The sequence below is a fragment of the Narcine bancroftii genome, chromosome 9 (assembly GCF_036971445.1).
Source record: "Narcine bancroftii isolate sNarBan1 chromosome 9, sNarBan1.hap1, whole genome shotgun sequence".
NCBI classification, from domain to species: domain Eukaryota; kingdom Metazoa; phylum Chordata; class Chondrichthyes; order Torpediniformes; family Narcinidae; genus Narcine; species Narcine bancroftii.
In genome coordinates this window covers 36,647,158-36,665,999 of record NC_091477.1, presented here as the reverse complement: position 1 = coordinate 36,665,999, position 18,842 = coordinate 36,647,158, and the positions used below count along the sequence as shown (strand labels likewise).

Below are 18,842 nucleotides of genomic sequence, written 5' to 3'. Positions count from 1 at the left end.
TAATCCTACCCCGCCCACTAAGCACAGTCAACCACATAGGAAGGGTTTGAGTTTTGACCTCCACACAATGAACAGATAGTACCCAGAGCACTCAAGCCTATATGGTCAAAGTGTGATAGTAATCCATGAATGGGTCCCATGATTAGCCAAAACCAATCATAGCTTCTTTAATAGTATATCTGATTTTTCTCCAAGCTCAAACAAGACATGATATTTTGTATCCAGCGCATTTGTCGGTGGTAGACCATTTCATTAAAATTGCTCGTCTGGCCATCAACAAGGTAAAAGTACCAACTCTTCTCTGAGTTAGGTTCAAGGAAATATATTTTCTGTTGAGAATAGCCAAATAAAGCAATACAGGGACAAGGATCGATCTCGATTCTAAGAATCTCTGAAAATGTCTGGAAAAAATCGTCCCCAAAACTCTTTCAGTTTTGGACACTCTCAAAACATATGAATCAGTGATCCTTCATGAATTCTACATCCATCACATATTGGATCCATTTCAGAATTTAAAAACAGAGATAACCTTACAGCAATGCATTCTAGAAACCTCTTTGATTTGTAATAAACAATGTCACGCAGAATAGTCTTGACTTTTATACGACAGCTTCCCCATATTTAGAAGATGGCTGCCTGAACAACTATCAATAAGTGATATTCATATTGAGGAAGTATTTTGAGAGGCTGATGTTGGATCACATCATCTCCTGTCTGAGTGGTGACATGGATCCATTACGATTTGCCTACCACAGCAACAGGTGGCAGATGCCATTAAACTGGCTCTTCACAATATCTGGACAACAAAGATCAGGATGCTCTTTATTGACTACAGTTTGGAATTCAACACCATTATCAGTCAACTCCAAGACCAGGGCCTCAACACCCCATTGTGAAATTAAATCCTGGATTTCCTCACCTCCAGACCCTGATCAGTATAGATTGGCAAAGTCATATCTTTTCACAATATCCATCAACACTGGAGCACCACAGGGCTACATACTTCGCCTCCTGCTCTACTCACATTTGATCTATGATCGTGTGTCTCAGTACAACAGTAATACCATATACAAGTTTGTGATGACACACAATAGTGGGCTGCATAAAAGGGCTTATGACTCAGCAATAGAAGAGGGACATTTAAAGCTTGGCTGACTGGTCTACTAACAACAACCTCACACTTAATGTCGCCAAAACCAAGGAGCTGATTGTAGACTTTAGAAAAGGAAAACCAGAGATACACGATCCACTGATCATTAGGGGATCAGAAGTGGAGAAGGTCAGCAACTTTAAATTTTGGGGGACCTATCTTGTCCTGGGTCCATCACATTAATACCATCGTGAGGAAAGCATGTTAGTGCTTCTACTTCTTCAGGGATTTGCAGAGGTTTGGGATGTCATTGGAAACATTGGCAAACTTCTATTGAGGTGTGGTGGAAAGTATGCTGACTGGCTACATCACAGTCTGGTATGGGGACACCAATACCCCTAAGTGTAAATCTCTGCAAAAGGTAGTGGACACAGCCCAGGACATCACAGGTAAAACTCTCCATACTATGGAGAAAATCTATATGGAATTCTGCCATTGGAGAGTAGTGCAATCATCAAGGATCCACACTGTCAGGACACTCACAGAACCATCCTTCTTCCTCTGTTTAATGGTGAGCCTTCCCTCCCTTATCCACATATTACCTCCTGCCTATGGGCTCTGCTTGCACCTTCCCTTCCATTTTGCTTGGGCCCGGCCTATATTTTTTCATACTTTGATGAAGGGCTTAAGCTTGAAATGCTGGTTGTGTATCTTTATCCTTGCTATATGAAGCACACTGTTTGACCTGCTGAGTTTCTCCAGCATTGTGTTTTGACTTCAATTATGGTGTCTGCTTCCGACACAATAATGGGATAAAGAGGATAAAAGATTATTTCTTAGGTTCTGTTTTCTTGCCTTTTGAACAAATGAAAGAGAAATACAATATACCAAATAAAACTATTTTTTCATACTATCAGCTTAAATCATATATTTTTTTTTAAATTAGGCATGAATTTTAGACTTCTGGAACAGAGCCCATTTGAGTATTTAATAATTTTTCATTTATTACTAATATGTATATACAATTATAAGACACAATGCATAAAAAGGAACTATACAAGAATATAAAAATGGGAAAAAGATTTAAATATACAAATTCATGATGAGGCCTGGTCAAGATTGTGCTGGAGTGCGTAATTAATACAATTAACATTAGATATCAGATGATACAATATAATTTTTTACATCCATTATACTACACTCTATATAAGTCACATGGACTTAATTCAAATGGTCTGTCAAATATTTCAGATATAACAGAGAAACAGGAACCTTATTAAATGCAGTTTGGTCTTGTGAAAACGAGGGAAAATTTTGGGAAAACTTGAATATATTATTGGGACAAATTATGAAGAATCAGATACCAAAAGATCCCAGAATATTTTTGCTTGGTGATTTATATGATACTGATACTAAATTTAAGTTAGACAAATATCAACCAAAAATTTTGAGTGCAGCAATAGCAGCGGCATGGAAATGTATGGCAATAACATGGAAGTCAGATAATTCTATAAGGTTGGATAGATGGCACACTGAAATTCAAAATTGAAAATCATTGGAAAAGATTACTTATAACTTAAGGAATCAACCTGAGAATTTTTGTATGATTTGGAAACCATATATGGATTTCATCAGTAAGAGTCCACCCACATTGTCCATGACACCCACTCCTCCCAATTAATATGTACAGGATAGAATAATATGTTCGGAATACACAAATAGTGAATGATAAATAAATTCAAGTGTTTTCTCTTCCTTTTTTCTTCTGGGGATAAATAGAAAATAATTATATATAATTTTGTATCTTTTTATTTCATTGTATTGTTATATGATGACAAATGATGTGTATTTATTGATGCAAATGAAAAAAAAAATTTTTAAATTATGGTGTCTGCAGACTTTTGTGTTTTACTACTGGTTCTTGAAACTGAAGCATTGCACATACATATCAAATTTCTTGACAAATATTTTTCCATTCAGGTGATCTGATCAAAGATTGATAACCTGGTTGCTAGAGATATTATATTTCTGTACCTGCGGAAGCTGAGAATCAGCAGTTCCACTCTGCCCTGCTCCTACAATTCCTGGTAAACATTCAGATGTATTTCATTCACTCTAAGGAAAATAGTGTGAAGTAGATATGTAAATCAATCTCTTTATCTAATTGACAGGACCCATCTCATTGAGGTAGCAGCTTCAACAGTGAGCTGAAATTTTGTGTCCACAAAGGGCGGCATGGTTAGTGTAGAGGTTAGTCCAACACCGATACAGCACCAGCGATTGAGACTGGGGTTCAAATCTATGCTATCTGTAAAGAGTTTGTACATTCTCCCCGGATGGGTTTTCCCAGGAGGGTCTGGTTTCCTCTCACCCTTTGTGGTTCGGGTTTGTGTGGGTCCCACAGGTTAAGAACCAGACCAAAGTTGAGGTATAAAGCACACGTTTATTTCAAGGATGCAAACGGGACAACAGGGTCAATATACTAGGCAAACCTCTACACACATACAATTCACAAGGGGTAAATATACATTTCAGATAACGAGGGAGGAACCGACAGAAGACTGGGGGAAATTACAGGAACATACACATTCAATAGTCAGGATCAAGGTAATACTACGTGCCCCCACACCTTGACTGGTACGGACATGGTTCTTGCTACCTAACCTAACCAGTGCGAAAGGTACTACTTATGTGTCACGAGGAATCCAAAGAAGCAGAACAAAGGGGCACATGTTCCTTTATAGTTCTGCAGGCAGTACTGGGGGGGGCCAATCACTCGGGGCAAGCTGGGCCCTTGTTGGCTGATGTGGCCAATGGCTTGAAGCCAAGTGCAGGGGATGAGTGGGGGTCAGCCAAGACGATTCACCAGGGCCAATTGGGTGAAGGTCAGGGCTGAGTCTGCGCAAGCTGCCTAGACTGCAGCACCTGGTGATTTAGGTGGGCCAATCGCAAGGGTCATCTCGATGACTTGGGGTGAGTCTTCGACCTTGATTGGCAGGTAGTGTGTCCTCTGAACAGGAGCGCAGCAGTGGCACCAGGTGGTGGATGCTGCCAGTCCATTGCACCATTCAAACTTTTGAATTTATAGTGAATCTATTGACCAATCTGTGCTGACTTTGGATTGCAAACCCAGTGGTGTATACTACTTTGAAATGAAATTGCTACAGGGCAACTGTAAAAATGATGTCCCTTTGGAAAATTCTACTGTACGCCAAATTAAATCTTTTCAAACCATAATTCTTTTTGGTTTGTGACATAGATTCTCGGTGATTAGTAAGTTCAATGATTTAACACGAATAATTCCCATCAGTAAAACAGTAATAATGTTCAGAAGGTTCTTTTCAAGTTGACCAAGGAAAGAGAGAAATCACAATTCTTCATTATTTTTACCTTAATTTGTGAAATTAATGCTTCAGGCTTGCCTTGAAGTAAGTATTATAAATGATAAAGTAGCTTTGGTAAATTTTATTTATGAATTTGCTCACTTCTCTTCTACTTGGCTTTTTATTTATGGAAAATTAAATGTTTGTACAGAGATATGCAGTATTGACAGTTCAAAAGTAGAATACAATTAATGTTCACCATGAGTCAAACCTTGCCCCACTTTTTGCCTTAGCCTATGCATCTGTGCTTCCTCATTTGTTAATTTACTTTTCTTTTCAGTGAGTTTATGCTTATCAATCTGGCAGCAACATTCACATTCTAACCATCCTCATCTAAAATATTTTTTCCCCCAATTTGCTATTCAATTTATTAGGGGCTCACTTATACTTTCTAGTTCTATTCTCGTCCACCCACACCTCCCACTGCCCCTTGAATCCACCATGTGAAAACTTTTCTTAATCTTAAACATTGATCAGATTGTTCTCCAGCCTTCCTTCATCTAGTACAATATATTGATTTAAAACATTTCCTCGATGCTGTGGCTTAATTCAAAATATCGCCTTTGTGCGTTTCCATTGGCTCTTAACCAACGTTCTTATGATATGGGGATTCATATCCATGGTGTTCAGGCAAACCCGAAAGAGTCTTGGCTCAGAGACTGTGTCAGGTGAACCAGTAAAAGGGAAAGACAGAGTGTGAAAGGAGCTCAAAGGAGACAATAACACGGTGCTCAAGTGGACCTGAAAGGAATATAGCAACAAAAAGCTCAGGCAGATAGGAAAGGTGAAGGCAGCACATTGCTCATGTGGACCTGAAAGGAATATGGCAACGTGAAGCTTAAGCAGACCGGAAAGGGTGAAGGCCCAGAAGACTGGTTAAAGTGATGCCAAATTGACTGGCTTTGTTCCAACATTATAATAATAACCATGCTTGAAAAGAGTACTTAATTGATTGTGAAGCAGTTTTGACATCCTAATGCAATGAAAGCTGCTGTTAAAATGCCAGTCTTTTATTCGTTCTATTTGTGTGATTAAAGGAAACATTACACAGACACCATGAGAAGATTTGCTGGACCTTGTGCACCTGGAATGTGAGTTTAACAGAGCTGCTCTGCTTTTAGCTTCCATCCTTTTAAAATGAATCACAGGATCATTTTTCCTTTTTTAAATGTACTCTTTTTAAATCTTTGGTTTCCCTTTAGAGGTTTATGTATCTAATTTAGGTATCGTTCTTCTGCTAACCTAAGAAATAATTACTTTCCATGGATAAGCCATCTTCTTATCTCCCTTCAAGACATACCTCTGACGATGTAAAACAATATTTTAATGGAAAAAAATCTATGGCATTAATTTCTTAAAACTTCATATGCTCCATATAACAATTATTCATCTCCTCTAATACAGTTTTCATAATTTATGTCAAAATAGTCAATAGAACCGATGAGTCTGTTTTGTAAATAGTCATGGCCACTTGCAACGTTTTTTTTGTTTTTTTTTCAATAACATCAGTAGAACAGAGGAGCTCTTTTTTGAGAAATGGCTTGTAGCCAGATGAAAGATTAAAAATGCAGACTACTATATTTATCATCAGAGAATTTAGTCTGAAACAGTACAAAAGCGGTGTGAAATATGTTGAGGAAAAATTAGTTAAATAAAATATTAATTTGGTCCATTAACCACAGCTAACAACAAGAACCAAATGTTATTATGTAACCTAATGAATGTTGGCATTGAAATAACATAGAATGATTTCATCAACAACTAAAGCTTTCTTTAAACTAAAATTTATATTTCAAATTTAGACATACAGCATGGTAACGCCCTTTCAGCCTAAGACCCCATGCCAGCTAATAACACCCAATTGACCTACACTGCCCGGTATATTTTGAATGGTGGGAGGAAACCATAGCTCCCAAAGAAACCCCAAGTAGACACGGGGAGAGCATGCATCCCTGAAGTCAGCGCCAGATTCGAACCCTATATACTGGTGCTATATAGCGTTGTGCTAACCATTACTTGGCTGCCCTATGCTATGAAATGTTATGACATAAATTTGCTGCTTTTTAATCCTTTCGGCTCCAACATTTTTTAACAAAAAAATACTTAATGTAATTTTCAAAGTGATGAGCAGTGTAGAGAGTTTTTCTAATGGCCATGTTATTTCAAATCAAATAGGATCAATCTGGATGTTTGTTTCTGATGTTTTTCTTATCTTTAATCAGCTTGCCTGCATCCAGTTCCTTGAATCAACATCCAATTATCCATGACATGGTAGCTCTGGCCTCTGAGAGCCATGAAAGCCTGCTAGGCTCCTGGAGAGAAATAGGATAGGACATAGTTACTTTTTAGCTTGAGGGCTCTTTTCAGTCCACTCCCTATTCCTGTTGTCATGGACAAAGCTCACTACCATACCTCAGTCAGAGCAGCAAGGAAATAATTATTACTCTGATCTAAATGATCCTGTTAAAACTGGCCTGCACATACAAAGAAAATATGTAGTTAGTAATGGACAAGTAATCCTGCTGCTGTCTGCAAAGGAAATATAAATTGGAGACTGTGCTCAACTGTACCAGGACAAGGTTCATTCATGTCCTATAGTAGAGCAAGTCTGCCATCCTTGCTTCCTCTGGCCGAATTATGACTCCACATCACCACATGTGCTGATTAAGAGGCTTCTGAAGAGGCCTATCAAGCCTCCTGGTTATCCCATTATTGTCATACTTAAACAGTGGAACTGCTAAAGACTTAGCCACCAAATCTAAGTATGGAAGAGCCCTTTCAGCCCTGTCAACCTTGCACATTTTGATACATTTGCACATTTCACAATTATGTACTTGTTTATATTTATGTAAATGTATGCAGGATATTTATATGCATGGTCGTGCATTATCTAACAATGGGAAAGGTGCTGGAAGGTGTTAAGCAAACACTTGATACTGGAGTGCATATTGTTTTGTGACACAGTGGTCAGGCAGTTTAATGCTGCACAACATTTGTGACCCAGACTCAGTCCGAATTTTGGTTGGTCTCTCAGTGGAGTTTGCATTTTCTTTCTATGACTACATAGTATTCCCCTGGATATTTTGGTGCCTGTCCATTTGCCAAAAGGTGGGAGGTGGAGAAATTGGGGATGTTAGTGGGTACATAAGAGAGAACGGGTGAGGGAAATAAGAGGAATAGGGACTGATGACATTTCACCGAGTTGGCGTAGACACTTTGGGACAAATAGCCTCCAATGTCATGAGGAAATATAAAAATATAAATATGAGTGACAAATGCTGCTATTTCCAAGAAGTGATTAAATCTGTGATGTGGTTCTACAAACTAAACCAATGGTTTTAAAACTTTTTCTTTCGACTCACATACCATTTTAAGTAATCCTTATGCCATAGGTGCTCTGTGATTAGTAAAGGATTACTTAAGGTGGTATGTGAGTGGAAATAAAAAAAGTTTGAAACCACTGGATTAAACTAATGGCATTGACAGAAATATCACTTACTTCTCTCTCCTAAATTCATGCAAAGAGAAAATCTGTTATGTTCCTAAAGAGTGAGGAAGTTTATTCAGTGAATGGTTCTGTCACTAAGACAAAGAAGATGGGGCACTGAATCACCTGTTATGATTCACTAAATGTCAGAGAAGTGTTACAAGCCCAGAGGTCTCAAAATCCCAGCAGCAATAGAAATTCACCAAGGCAATGGTTACTTAAACAAAAGTTGCTTTTAATTTTCTTTAAACGTAATAATAGGATCAATCTTTAACTTATTACTATTAACCTAACTTAACCCCCTTCTAATTTTAAGTGCAAGTGTATGTATTGTGTTCATGTTCAGGAACATTCTCTGTTTCACTGTCCAATCATTCACTTTCCATTTCTCCAAGTTCACTGGTATCAGGCAATTCTCATACTGTGCACAGAATTCCACATTTATAATTTCCACCAGGCTCTAGTGCTTAAAGTTAAATGGCTACCATTCAGGTTTCAGAGAGATATTTGTTGCTCATTGGATGCACACACAAACTGATTTCCTCCAATCAGTCACTTCAGTGTCCTGCTAAAGAAACTTGCCCCATCATGGGTTTTCCAAATGATAACCTCTTCTTCCAGGTCACCACAGAGTTCCTCTTGTTTCCTTTATTTCAGGAGTAACACTCCAGCCAGCCATTTCCTCTTGCAAGGACTACAAGGGTTTTCAACAGGCTGAACTCAGAACACAACTGTCTTCAAAATGGGGTTTTTCAACAACCCTGCCAGCTTGCCATTTTACAACCCAAACTGCTGCTCTAGAACTGACTTCTCTCTCTCTCTCCAAAAGAGAAATCACCCGTTTGTTTTTTCCTCTTTCTGCTTGCAAAAACCAAATGACCTCTCCAAAGGCACAAAACCCAATTTTTGAACTATCTGAGCCTGGACTTGATCAACATTATATTCCATTTGCACCTCCTTTTGAAGTCCTTTCCAAAGCAGTTCCATTGTCTCTGCAAAGTCACTGGTGACACAAAGTCTCACTTCAGCAAAGCTCTTGCATTTTAAATGAGATGTCTTTTGTGAAGTGTTGATCTGTTTGTGAAGTGTAATCTAAACTAAACCCTCACAATCTATCTCTTTTAAAGACATTTTACTACCCATAGCTGTTCTAACATATCCTGTAACGTAAGTGTTTCCCTTGATTTATAGCTTGGAGGAGGTTATTTAACATATCTGCATCTAAGTGTAGTTGGAAATTGTGGTTGGAAACGTGCATGCTTAGTTTTGATCATCAGTCAAGGAACGGGTTAAACCAAAATCTTTTTAAAAAAAAGCAATTACCTTTAGTTGCAAAGTGGCAAAGCAATTATAGTATGAAATGTCTTAAAGGAAACAAGTCAAGCATTTTACATATTAAGCAGAACAATTTATATTTATCAAAATATACAATTGATTTTTAATCACAAAACTAGCAGCAGGTTAATTATTAATTGCTGCAATTGGATTCCATTAACTTTTAATTCATTTATCTCATTCATCCCTGTGAGATTTAGGATAAGTTGCCCAACTATAGAAGGCAACTGTGATAGAAAAGCACAAATAAATTGCCTTGAGATGTAAACATTCAGAGATGAATTTGTCCTCAGTCTCATCCATTGCCAAGGGAGATCAAATGTAAACTTGAGGAATAACATATTATATTCTTCATGGAAACCTTTCAACCCAATGACATGAACATTGATTTTAGGTAACCCCCACCTCTTTACCTACTTTTATTCTGACTTTTCTCTCTAATTTTACCCCACTCCCAGTGGTCTATCCCTCTACCTGTCTCCACATCTCCCAACATCTGTTCAAAAATCTCTCCGCTAATCCCCACCTTATTTCTGCTGCAATATTCTTGATATCAGCCTTTCCTACTTCAGTCTCAATAAAGGGTCCTGACCTGAAATATTGATGGAACATTTCTACCCATGGATGCCATGTGATCTCCAGCATCTCATTGTTCACTCAGTTTCAGTTCATTAATAGGAATGGTACATGATCATTTATGTGACATTCTGCAATCCTGAATCCAAAGTCAACAGCAGTAATTATTGCACCATGTTAAATACTGGAAACAGAGTCTGGGGATAGCAGCAGGGGAATCGGGAGCACCAGCCTGTGGGCGGCTAGGACTGAGATGAAAACCTGCGATGAAAGTGTCAGGAGTTCCAGCCTGGGGGTGGCTAGGGCTGGGATAAAAACTGCATTGAAGGTATCGGGAGCATAGGCCTGTGGGCAGCTGGGGCCAGGGTGGCGACCCACTTCAAAGGATGCAGAGGCTGCAGGCTCAATTGTATCAAGCTATCAATTCAGTTAGTAAGAAGCAGTTAGAGAGAGAAGAAAAATCAATCAGAAACATAAATGGACAACACATCTGGGGAGAGAGGAACAAAATAAATGGCTGTGTGAAATTGTTAACTTTGATATCAAGAGCCAAGGGCTATATTATTACTAGATGAAAGATGAGGTGCTGTCCTTTAAACATATTTTGGTATCTTTGAGGCAGTGTGGAAGGTTGATGACACAAAGAACAAGGAGGATTAAAGTGACTGGTACAGCTCATTATAAAAGGTATAACATTAACAAAATGGTACCAGTGATTCAGGACTGTCGATTTTATACATTATATGTGATAATACACCATCACCAAAAAGGTATCACTGTGGTACAGCTAACAAGTTTAATCCTGACCTCTTGTGCTATCTGGATAGAGTTTGCACATTCTCTCTGCATCTGTATTGGTTTCCACCAATTACTCCAGTTTCATCCCACAATCCAAAGGCTTGTGCCTGGGTAGGTTAATTGACCATTGCCAATTGCCTCTAGTGTGTAGGTCAATGGTTTAAAAAAAAATGGGGAACATAAACATGGGATCAATGTAGCATTATTGTAAATGGATGGTCAGTGCAGATGCAGTGGGCCACAGAGCTTGTTTCCATGCAGTGTGTTTTAAAGCAGCATTTGAATATTTTTTATGTTGATTTGAGGCATGAATGAAACCTAACTGCCCACACTGCTACACAGCATTCACAGAGGAATCACAGCTGTTCCAGACACACTCCCTAGGGCAGGCAGGGACTAGCTATGTACATTTGGATTGGGTGAGAGAGAGAGATGAGAAAATGTCCTGGGTGCTGAAGGAACCAGGAATCCCACTAGGGTTGTGTCAGCAGGCTTAACCCGAAGTGCTGTGAGCTGGCACCTGGTCAGGTGGGACCCATTCAGTAATAATGAAACAAGTACACCAAATATTGTGAAGACGTGCTTCACCTGATTGTAATGAACAGTTTGTATAAAAAATACTGGTTGTGATATTCAGGAGTGAGTCAGGCTTACTAAAGTCCCAGAAAGGAAATCACAGCATGCAGAAACTTTGATTTTTTTATTTGGACTTCATTCTACATGACATGATCCCATTTCTGAACAATTAAATTAATTTAAAACTATTTTAGGTACTTATGTGGAAAATATAATTTCAGCCTTGATTGCTTATTTAAAAATTCTGTCAAGATTTGTTTTAGAATTGTCTCATTATACATTCATTAGTTACTTAGCTGCTCATCACATGGATGTGACTTTGCAAACCATTTTTCCGTTAAAGTGATTCATTTGTTTGCATTTCTAATTTCTGCTCCTCAATAGCTTGTCAATTATTGTAAGAATCAAAAACTGCAAAATATATTTGGAAAGTGTTTGAAATGTTTGACAAATTAACATTATATCAGACAAAAGATCAATGAAAAATATTCTAATAATTATAATATCTCTCTGGGTTAAACCTGAAAGTTACTTAAGAGAGAATGAAACAACAGAAGGCTACATTTCTTACAGTTCTTGTCAATAGAACATTAGTCTTTTAGCATCCTTGTTTCAGGAAAATTGGGTTAGTGAGTAAACCAAGGTTGTTGTTTTAATATCAATGAGGCTGAAATCATCTGGATTTATGACTATTTTGGTGTTGCAACACTGTTAATGTCAATTGGGGTAGTTTTAAACCAGAAAACCAAGGCGCAGGAGCAGATGAAAATCCCATTGAAATGTCAGGGGTTGAATTTCCTCCTTGGTGCTAAGATATCTAGAAATGGGCATAATAATGCTCTACCTGGATTAAATCTATTATCAGCTGCACTATTTAGTAGTTGTGCAAAGTGAAATTCTTGGCCATAAAGAATGAATACAGCATAATGGAAATACGTTGAACGTTAGACTCTCTCTTGTTGGAGATGGTCATTGTATGAAACTTTTGTGGCACAAGCATTGCTTTACAATTATCAGCCCATCCCCAAACATAATCTAGATCTTGTTTTATGGAAGTGTGCCTGTTTCTTCATCTGAGAAGTTGTAAATTGAATTAAACATTGAACAATCGCATGAACATACCCACTTCTGATCTCAAAAGAAGAAAGGACATTAATGGAATTGCTGAAAGTGGTTGGCCGAGGACACTGCCCCAAAGAGTTACTTTGATAATGACGTGGGTGCATTCAATGCTCTCAGGCAAACACAACCTTTATCAATGTATGATTCCAATTACTGGGTTTTTTTTTGTTTGATGCCCATAACATCAAAGACACCTTGACTTTTTGCTATCACAATCAGCTCTGATATCAAGGATAACCATAGAATAGCAAAAATTAGCTCTGCTTTTGGAAGACTGATAAGTAAATTCAAAACATATGAAGGGTTGTAGGTTCATTGGGTGTATTTTGGCGGCAAGGGATCCTGGGCCAGAAGAGCCCGTAACTGTGCTGAATGTCTAAATTTTAGAAAATTAAAGCATGGGCACAATGAAGAATCAGTCTGAAGACCAAGTTGTTGGTGCATTGCGTTGTCATTGTGCCCATCTTGTTTTATGCTTGACAGATATGCAGAAATGCCAGATATTGCATCCACTTACAGAAATGTTCACACAGAATACTTTATATCAAATGAAAAGGGAAAGTTCCCGTCACGCATATTCTGTCCCAAACAAACCTCTCCAGCACATTTTATGAATCAAAGATCAGACAGGCAGGGCATTTTCGGAGGAGATCTGGTGAATCAATATTAAAGCAGCTATTAAATTAAATCTTTAAATTTAGATATACAACACAATAACAGGCCATTTCGACCCATGAGTCCATGCAGCCCAATTTACACCCAATTAACTTACATCCCCAGTATATTTTGAACAGTGGGTGGAAACCGGAGCCCCCAGGGAAAACTCATGCAAACTCCTTACAGACTGCATGGGATTCGAACCCTGTTCCCGATTGCTGGTGCTGTAAAGGCATTGCGCTAATCACTATGGCAACCGTGCTGCTCCAGTTCATGGAGAACTGATTAAGGCAAGTAGTCATGTGGTGGACAGAAAAAGAGATTCAAATACTCTCTTAGAACATTCCTGAAAAGTCTCAACATTGATGCGCTCCACTGGGAACAATGAGTATTGGATCAATTTCGAAACACAAAGCAGATGCTGAAATCTTGAGCAAAAGAATTGCTGGAGGAACTCAGGAGGTCAGGCAGCATCTATGGGTATAAATGGTCAGTCAAAGTTTTGAGTCAGACCCCGTTATCAAAACTTGATGAAGACTTGAGTCTTGACAAGTCATTCAGACCTATAATATTGGTTGATCATTTCTATCCATGGATGCTGTCTGATTTGCTGAGTTCCTGTAGCAATTCTTCTCGCACAAATTGGATCATCCTGTTTGGATGCATGTTCATGTGAGGAAGCTAGAATAAAGAATTGAAGAGAAAAAAATCTTTCAAATCGAGAACCCTCAAACAACATCAACCCGATACCTCTGCCACCTGTGTGAAAGGAATTTTTGAGCCCAGATTGGTCTAGACATTCAACTTCATGCACATCATAATATTAAAAACTAGCTACATGGTCTTACAACCAAAATATTAAGTGACAAAGCATGCTCATCCTGAACTCTGTTTTAGATGGCAGAATTCATTGCGACAGATGTATTTAAAGCAGAGGTTGATAGATTCTTGATTTGCAAGGGCATCAAAGGTAATAAGCAAAAGGCAGGAGATTTGGGTTGCGAGAAAAAAACATATCAGCTATGATTTGAATGGCAGAGAAAATCAATGGGCTGAATGGTCTAATTGTACCCCAAAATCTCATACAATATCCCACTCCTGATAATTTGTATCAATGGTCACTTAAAGTCTAATACAGGGTATGCCCTCTTAATGCCTTCTCTGTCCTCTTTATGAGAGTTTCATTAAGGATTAATTAACATCCACATTCATTGATTTTCTCCCCCTGCATAGTTACAGTGGCAAAGAATCAGAATGTCTCATATTTAGTGGTCGGTTTCTATAATAGCAGGTTTTTTTCTCTCTCTGAAGGTTAGTTCTCATTTGAATTCATGCTTGTTCCATCCAGATAATTCCATTAGCCATGACAGCCAAATTATCCTCAACAAAGAGTAAAGGATGTTTTAGGCCATGGGGTTAGAAATTGTAAGGATGTACATTTCTGCACTGCTGACGGGCCACAACACTTCATGAAAGTTCAGTTCTTACTTGCCTGATGTGTTATGAATCTATTTCACTTCCCAGACCACTGAATAGAGGTTACTCTCAACATGAAGGGACACCAGGATTTCAAAATAGTATTTTCTAACAGTTTTATCATGGACAGATACATTTACCAGAGACAGATTAATGAAGATGAGATCAGGTTAGAGTCCCAAAGGATAAGCTATTAGTCATCGTGCTACAAAGATGGCCTTAATGATGGACATAGAAGTACCCCCTCTCTCCACTCCCACTGTACATTCTCTGCCCTTACTTCTTTCAATGCTTCTTTCAATGGTTGTTCAAAATAAACAGCACTGAGTTATCAGGTGAGGGAGGATAGTGGGTATTAAACAGGAGGAGATTTCATGATATGTTTGATCTGATAGGTGAGATTCCGTGGGGATTGCTGTCACTGTTGAGGATACTGAGGGTTACTTGCTCCCATCTACACATCACTGTGTTATAACTTTCAATCTGTCTTACAGGCTGGCAGGATGGGATATTCCTGGGATAGTAATGGAGGAATTTGGCAATATTGTTCACAAGTAAGACGATATCAGGCTGTTTCATGACTACTCCAAGGGAAAGCACTCACTTGTTCCACGAGAACGATTTTGGAACATCAACTAGGTTGAGAGAGAGTAAAAACACAATGCTGGAGAAACTCAGCAGGTCAAACAGAGTACTTTATACAGCAAAGATTTTCTTTGCTTGAGCCCTTCTTCAAGGTATGGGAGAAAAGACTTTGATGTGTTGGCACTCACTGTCTTTCTCAGTGCTAGGACCTTTCACTGTTTCATTCTTTCTCTTGTTCAATATAATGATCACAGGTACTGCTGAGTAGTTTGTTAACCTATTTTATAGACCAATCACATTGGTGCAATGAAGTTGCCAGACCAGCTAAAGATAGCAGATTTCTTACCCTGAAAGGCATTTTAAACCAAATGACAATTTATTAGTTTTGTAATGACTACCACTTCCCTTTTTTAAAAAAAAACAGCAAATTTACAAAACTTACATTTCACAATTTCTTTGGTGCGTTTTTTTCCCCACGGCTATCGGGATTGCTAGCCCAGGCCTCTCAATTACCTTTCTGGCAACTTAACCACTACACCACCACTGTACTCCAAATTATATGCTGAAAACTATAAAAAAGATGATTTTTTTTAAGGCCAAATCACGCCTGTCAGTTGTATCAAATCCAGAGTAAAAAATTAATACATAGATACCAAGTTGTCTTTTGACCACACTAATTGTTATTCCATTGTAGTCATTTCGGCTGCAAAATCCTTGTGATCCATCGTGCCTAAAAGCATATCCTGGCAGTGAAGATTAAAAATCCATAATCTTCTGGCCTCTCATGCAAGATTTATGTCCAAGATTTTAATAATTTTAAACTTTAATCTCTGCTCTCCATCTGAAGTCCTCTCATCACAAGAAGTGATGACCTTTTAAAAAGTTCTTCATCATCCTGAAGAATATCTAACTTAATCTGCTCAGCCAAGCAAGATAAATGTTGTTAAATGTTCCTCATTTCCTGGTAGAGAATAAACAATTTTCTGGTTCAACAGTGAGACCTAGAAGTGAAAGATGTTGCATTTGTTCAGCAGGTGTGGAGTCAGAAACAGCATGAAGATATCAAGTCAACAACCTTTTCTCAGAACTGAAAAACATGAGAGAGAAAAACAAGCCTTGGGCCACTGAGAAACAACAGAGGGGATGAAAGAATCTGTCTGGGAGCCAGGAAAAATCATCTGAAAAATAGGGATAATGGGATAATACCAACTGGAAAGCTCTGGTATGGGAAGTGTAAAGGGCTAAAGGAGCTGAAAGTAGGAATTGTGTATCGGCACTGAATCCAAAATTCATTGAAAAGTGAAGTCCTGGGAACTCTATTGCTCATTATGATATTCATGTGTGCCATCAGGACAAATGTTTTTGGAATACTTATTGCACATACTTTGTGTACCCCAAGGTTTGCGACATGAGAATGGCAAGGGGAGACACAGATACATGAAGATATTCAATGAGGTTTTTAAGAAGCAGATGCTCCTTGCCATTGTCTGAAATCTAAATGTTTAGTAGATGTGATGAAAATATACATCTGTATTGTGATGTTTCTTTTATTGTAATAAAGAAACATAGGTTCTTTTATGACAGCTATAATTTATTAGCTTTAGAACTCACAACCTCAAGGAGGAATCTATTTTGAATTTACACCTAGCTGCAATAATTCATCTGACTTCCTCTAATGGTCAGGATTATCACTAGAACTCAATCATTACATCCCTTTTCCTTGAGATATTTAATAGAAAAATGAGCCACATTAATACAGTATTCATTTTGATTTGAAGTTCAACACAAACGTAAACAAATCTCAGCAGCACAAACTTTTTTAAGGTGCAGTTCTTTTTCTTTTAGGGATTCAGTCTAGGTGCTTTGATAATGCATATGGATCTTCTTAACAGAGGTGCTTGTGTTGGCTCTGTGGTCCACTACTGTCTAGCACTGGTGGTGATTCCTCTGTTGCTTTACAGGTTGGATCCTCTGTATTAGTCAGTTCCTGCAGTGGTTTGTGTTTCATCAGGCTCTTTCAATTCCTCCTCAGTATTTGACCATCCTCTGTTCTGACAGTGTAGGATCTTTATTTGGTGAACAATGTTCAAACATCTTGATAAACTTGTTGAACTTTCCCTGCACAGTTGCCTCAACCAAAACAAATGTATTGAAAACCTCTAGTGCTCAAGGTCCCACCACAGTAAGCATCAGGATTGTTATAGAGACCAATTTTTTTCAAGTACAACCTCCACTCGTGGGCAACATTTCCAGTCCAATTTATAGCATCAGGAGGCTTTACACACTCCATATTTTCTGCTATGGTTGACTGATTCTCATTCTTCACACCCCTGGTGTTTTCCTCTCCTGGTAGCTCACACTCCTGGTACCATGTGATGTTTCTTTTCTTGTAATAAAGAAATTTGGGTTCATTTATAACAACTATAATTTATTTGTTTTAGAACTCACAACCTCAAGGAGGCATCCATTTTGAAGCTACATATAGCTGCAACAACTCATCTCCAACTCCCTCTCATGATCAGGATTATCATTATTACACAAACATTTGTTTCAAGATGATTTACCAGCTGGATACCACACTCCAGAGCTATTAGCTGAGCAGAAAAACTACAATATACACGTTTAATGCTTAACCCAAGTAGCATGGGAAGGTGGCTATAAAAGCAGAGTGGTTGACAGATGCAATTTGATGTAGAGCCATGATATAATACTTTGAAAGGAAAACATGGAATGGGAGCATAAATTAAAAACAAGATGTTGAAGCTTGTGGAGAGAATTGAACTTTATTGTAAAATTGTAATGACGTTTTGAGTTTTAATAACGGATTTAGTATACAAGAGCTAATGACACAAAATAATTTTGGGGGAGGAATGCCACCACCAGTCCATTTTTGACCCTTCCAATTTTCTTTTCTCTCAGTGTTACTGAAAAAGTAAATGTATTAGGCTATAAAATAGGGTGCTGGATTGCTATAGTTTATTTGTGTACCAATTCTATCAAGGCAAATTTATAAATGACAATTGTTAAGAATTTAGAAATTTGGGTGTAATTTTATTAATATTTTTCATAATATATCATCCAACCAGAAGAAGTGAGAAATGCAAGAATAATAAACTTGAAATACTTCAACTTTTTGCATTTCAGTAGTTAAGGTTGTTCAATTTAGAATTAATAAGTTAGTTTGGGCACGAAAAGATCATTTCCACTGAGTGTCAAAAACAGCATACCAGCTTTTTTTATTGCCCCAGAGAAGAGTAAGAAAATATTTCCAGCAAATAACCAGGAAGTGGAATACATTTTCAATGCTGAAATCCAAGGCTAGGGTAAAACATCCAGACATCTCCATAACTTGCATGTCTCCTATTATTTTCTTTGATTTATGCTCCAAAGCTTTGATGCAAAGCAGAGATTTTAAAAAAAATCTAATTCCTGTTTGGCAGTTTGTGCGGGGAGCTGTTTTAACCAAACTTAGAGTCATTGGTCAATAATTAGTTTCTGCTTTAGTTTTTATGTTTACAAAATTCAATACTCCAGTCTTGAAACTTCCAATGCAATTTATTTGCTCATTATTAAAAGTAAGGCTTTATTATGCTGAGATACTTTCTGTACCATGGGCAAACCTCCATCAATTGAGAATAAAACAAAATACAAAAAGGAGCATTCATTTAATTATGATCTCTGTCAGAGTTATTTAGGGTTAACCGTATCATCTGATATGGAAGGGTGGAAAAGTAATTTTAAAATGGCAAAATTCAGT

General features: G+C 37.9%; 1 protein-coding gene across 7 annotated transcripts in view; it reads right to left on the bottom strand.

Annotated features, from left to right (window-relative positions):
* The window catches only part of LOC138743429 (beta-2 adrenergic receptor-like), a 98,626-nt gene that overhangs the window by 7,191 nt on the left and 72,593 nt on the right, over nt 1-18,842 (bottom strand). For 5 of the 7 annotated variants that reach the window (XM_069898807.1, XM_069898809.1, XM_069898805.1 and 2 more), the window contains one exon: nt 3,514-6,785. The exons of the other annotated variants lie outside the window; for them this stretch is intronic. The gene's annotated coding sequence lies outside the window, so the exon portion shown is untranslated. Of the gene's footprint in view, nt 1-3,513; nt 6,786-18,842 lie in introns of those variants that run through there. 7 annotated transcript variants of the gene reach the window in all.